Genomic DNA, 5,191 nt, shown 5'->3' with positions numbered 1-5,191 from the left:
CCTTCGTTCTGCTAGAAAACAGAAAACGGCATTAACGAGAGGACTTATATTATTATTGTTAATAAAACCATATAATTTTGAGTAAAATTTAATTAAATGAGTAGTGAAAATTGTAAAGTGAATGTTAATAAATGTAGGGAGAAATTAAAAGCGAGAAAAATAAATAAATTGTTAAATGAAATTAAAATAATAATTAAACTTTTGGAAAAAAAGAAAAAAGGTATATAAAGTATTAATACTTACAATGTAAAGGCTGTGATCTGTTATTTTAAATTATGGAATTTATGGTTGACTAATTAGTAATTAATGAGAGAATGAAAAAATAGGACTGATTAATGGATTTTGTCTTAACTGCTTTGAAGAGTTCTAGGCTTCTAGCACATGTTGAGGAGTTTGTACTGCATGATAATTATTTATCATCTTCTTAGATTCTTCTCTCCCCAACACATATTCACGACATGCCTTCATTTGGTAGTAATTTTTCATCTAAAAAATCAATTTTTTGACTGTTATTTCACTATTTCAGCCGTCATTTTTGACTTTTTCTTTCATAGATGGGATCCATTTTTTTCTCTAACTGTAAAAAAATCAATTCTCATAATTACTGCCGAGCAGGCCCTATGTTTGAGCTCCACTGTTTAAAATTATAATGAAAGGTATTGGTATTTATTTTCAAAATTGCATGGTTAAAAAGGAAGGAAATATTAAAAATCTACGTGTAATATTATACTATTAGAGAATGTATGATTGATAAAAACATAAAGAAAAAGAAATTTTAATTTAATGGAGGCCAAACAGGGTTCAGTATCTATGGTCCAGAATCAATTGTCCAAATTCAAGTCTTTTGTAATTACATTCTTGACTTTTGATCAGTACTAAATAAAAAAACAATTATGGTCATAAATATGAAAATAAAAAAATAAAAAATTTCAAAGCAATGGGATCTTTTTGTTTTATTTATATGTAAAGAATAAAAATTAAAAGAGGATAGAGTAATTTTTTGTCTTTTTATTTTTTACCATTAAATTTACGCGAGGCTTTTACTATGTTACAAATGACAATGGAAACCGAGCTGCTTTGTAGGTTGGACCAATTAACAGCAAGGAAGAGGGAAGTTCATCAGCAACTGCAGCTACTAATTCATTTCTGCGAACTTTGGAAAGTGCTTCATGGTATTCCTCAATTGTGCTTATTTACTTACTGCCAACTGAAGAAAGCAAGCTTATAATCAGGGTCGAACATTCTATACGAATATATGCTGTCGATCGTTTACTGGAAGAGTCTCCTTGGTCAGAGTCAAATTATTGATTCTTGGCTAAGCCCATGGTCGTGCCCCAAGACGAGACTGATTACTTATACTTTGACAGAATCATACGAAATTCCAGACGTGACTTTTAAATTCCGCTAAAATCTAATTTGACCTTAAACATCATGTTCAGAATATATAGGAGAGGAAATTTATCCCTTTCTGTTTCCAGGAAAAAACTGATAGATGCCTCATGACCGCCATCTTTTCAGAATACATTATATTTTATGGAAATGCAAATATATTTAATCTGGTTAGTTATACTGAATTAAGAAATAATCAAGGAGTAGACTTCTACCTATTTGAACCCGGGCCTGCTGATGAAATGTATCACCAGATTTATATAATTCTATTTCAGTTTGAATCAGGGGCGGACTCAGACAGTTCGAACAGTGGGGTCAAATTTTTTTTTTCGAATAACGAATCATGAACAAAAAGGAAAAATTGGTTGTTTGCTGTTCATGTTCAGTGTTTGCACTTTGAGAACAAATCGGTGGATTATATAATATATCTATGGACTAAATAATGGATATGGACCATATGACATAGATATAGATTTAGGATTTGAACTTTTTGAGGCAGAAAAGTAAGATTTAAAAAAAAAAAAAAAACCCAAAAAATTGTGAGGTCATTTGACCCCACGTGGATCCGCCCCTGGTTTGAAGTTACCGGGCAACAGAGTAACTTTGTAAGTTTCTCTCGAAAGATTGTAGGAGTTAAAGCACCTTAAAATTGAATCAAAGAACACAAATCAGTTTCTAACCAACTGTATAACAAGAATTAAAGCCTTGTAATTGCAAAATAACGCGTCCTTGTCGATTCCAATCAATTTGACAGCAATCTCAGTCCCCAACCTTGCATTTTTATAAGTTTGGGTCCTCCAACGACAATTTTTACTCTAAAAACTCGAGTTTTGTTTTGAAGGACAACTTTATCTCATGTCTAATTAAACAAAAAAATGGATGTATTGTGCGGTATTGTCCTCAAATCTATGTGAAATGTAACAAACGTTGGTGCATAAGAAAATCTTGTATTCGACTGTATGTTAGGAATTGTGAGATCAAATTGATTGGACATTGAGTTGCGGATTGCTGGTTGTTATGGAAATCCAAACAACTTCCTACTGTATAATTTGCACAAATTGTTGGTGTGACTTTAATCCATTCGAGGAATTAATTTGGATATGTTTTTGCTTACTTTATTATGCATGGCCCCCTCGGGTGAGATTAAGAGTAGGATTAATTTATTTGTACGCTTTCGATGTACATAATAGATGACACCCCTCACATGAAAGGAAGTCCACACATAATTTATTATGCATGACCCCCTCCATGTGAGGGGTGTCATCTATTATGTACATTGAAAGCGTACAAATAAATTAATCATACTCTTAATCTCACCCCACTCAACCCTAATCCACCACGATACCACTTGAAAAGCAGCTCCACCTCATCATTATAGCTAGCGCCAGCACCACCTCCACCAATACCTCATCACCACAACCACCAATAAAACCACCGCCATCAGCAATATTAGGGCTGGATATGGTCCGATTCGATTCGGTTCTAACGACAACTGAATTGACCCGAAATTTTTGAGCATTTAGTAAGTGGAACCGTCAGATTCAAATTTAATTATGGAACTGTTCGAGTTCGATTCCATTCGGCTCAGTTCGGTTCAATTCGATTCTCATGTTCCTTATTATAATTAATTTTTTTAATATTTACAAAGTTACATCAATTCAACTAATAATATGTTTCAATTTTAGCTCTTACAAAATAACGTAATCCAATCTTATGTGTCTTTTGTGTCTCTCTTTGTTGTGTTCTTCATAAATTTGTTTGATAAAATTACAAGAAGAGTAAGATAGCGAGCTCAAAATAATTAAGAGAGGTGTTGTCGAAATTTAATTCGATTCCTCCAAAAATGTTTTCATTGATCTAACTTTATTAGTTACCATTTTGCCCTTTTTAATTTGGTTAAAATTGATCAAAACCCACATTAATAGCAGGTCTGATTCCAACATTGAATAGATCGACGGATAAGAATATTTGTCCATCAGTAATGGAAAACTGACATTTTTGGTCAACTAACGGTAAGATGGATGATTTCCATCCATTTGGACCCCATGTGCATATTTTCGAAATGTTTGGAATCGTAAATGACACAAAATAAAAGTTAGAGTAAAATCTAAAAAAAGTGAAAGATTAGGAACTGTAGCGGGCCTAAATTGATTTCTTGTTTGGCCCATCTTTTCTTAAAAGCCCAAATATAGAAACCAAAATTGGAAAAATGGTAATTACACAAAACCCTAGGATTAAAATCACGAATTCCAAAATCAGGGTGTTAGTTTCATCTTTCAAAAACCAAATATTCTATTTTAATTTAAAATTTTAATAAAATAAATATATATACTCAAAGCCTAATAAATTCCCAATCCATATTTCCCCAACAACGATCGCCTCACTCACTCTATCTCTCTCTCTGTGTGTGTGTACCCAGCCATCACCTCTGATGACCGACGGTATCTCCTTACCTTATCGTCGTCGTCGCCCACCCCATCATCACAACAAGTTTGTGGCGGTGGAATAAGTACATTTGCTATCCACCAATGGAGGAGTTGTTTCGTTGCACGTTGACGAATCGGTAGCGAGGGTTTTTGGTGTCGGATTTGGCAGCGATCTGGCTGTGAATGACGAGATCTGGCGGTGACCTATAGTTGTCGCGATTTGGCGGTGAACGACGGGATCTAGCCGCGATCTGCAGCAGCGACTATAATGAGAGGTTATGGTGGCGATGACAAAAGGTTTTCGATTTTGTTACATATTGTAAGGCTAGCGGTGAGGTGGTGATGATGTCAGTGGTGGTCGTGGCAGTGGTGTGTTGACTGCGGGTGGTGGGGTTTGTGACCATTTTGGGTGGTGATTGTTTTGGTTGTAGATTGGAGGCGATGGCGGTGGCGTGAGGCAGCGGTGGTGTGTGTGTGACTGCGACGACGACAGGTTGTGGTGACAGTGGTGGATTGGCGATGGTCATGGCAGTGGTTGTGGTTATACCGGTTTGGTTGATTGTGTCAAAATAATTGGATACATGAAGTCACAGTTGGTCGTGACGGTTTGGTTCATTGTGACTAATAATTGGATGTGTGACGTGAAAATTGTGACCGTGACTCTCAATTGTAACTCACAATTGATGAAGTTGTGATCGAAAAATTAATTGTGACCAATAAATCCAATAATTTTGCACTGAAAATAATTTGTGATCTAAAAAATTTTGGATTCTATGACAGATTAATAATCTGTGACCTAAAATTTTTTTGGATTCGTGACTGAAAATATTCTGGGACGTATAAAATTTTCGATTTGTGATCGAAAAATAAGTTGTAACAAAAAATTTGATAAGTTGTGAATGAAATTTCATCTGTAACTAATTAATTAGATAACTGGGACTAAAAACTGTGACATCAATATATTTAATAATAAAATATATATTTAATAAATTAATTTATAAATAAAATTTAAAAAATCTGATTTTTAAAATTTTAAACCATTATTCTTAATTTTGAAAAGGGGTACCTTGTTCTTATAAATGAATTATGGGGAATTATTCCCATTGGAAAATCACTTTTATTCGAACACTATTTGTTCAAGGATAGCACTGCTGCTCATCCTACAACACACACACATACTCTCTCTGTTTACCCTCAATCTCACCGAACTCAATTCTTCCTTCTATATCCAATACTGGTACGCATTAGTATTTTTCGCAACTTACTTGGCTAGAAATTTATGTTCGTTAATGATGCAGAATAAAATTTTCGATAGTGTATGTGTGCGTGTTTTTGTGTGTGTGTGGCGGGTTGGGGGGGGGGGGGGGGGGTTAATA

At 34.5% G+C, this 5,191-nt stretch overlaps 1 protein-coding gene across 3 annotated transcripts in view; it reads left to right on the top strand.

Annotated features, from left to right (window-relative positions):
- The first annotated feature begins 4,927 nt into the window (after window positions 1-4,927).
- Window positions 4,928-5,191, top strand: part of LOC111407392 (ribonuclease E/G-like protein, chloroplastic) — a 9,490-nt gene continuing 9,226 nt past the window's right edge. For all 3 annotated transcript variants that reach the window (XR_002705127.1, XM_023036943.1, XM_023036866.1), the window contains exon 1: window positions 4,928-5,052. The gene's annotated coding sequence lies outside the window, so the exon portion shown is untranslated. The remainder of the gene's footprint in view (window positions 5,053-5,191) is intronic.

Source organism: Olea europaea, chromosome 1 (assembly GCF_002742605.1).
Source record: "Olea europaea var. sylvestris chromosome 1, O_europaea_v1, whole genome shotgun sequence".
Lineage (NCBI taxonomy): Eukaryota > Viridiplantae > Streptophyta > Magnoliopsida > Lamiales > Oleaceae > Olea > Olea europaea.
The sequence above is the reverse complement of the archived record's forward strand: the minus strand, read 5'-3'. Positions and strand labels throughout refer to the sequence as shown.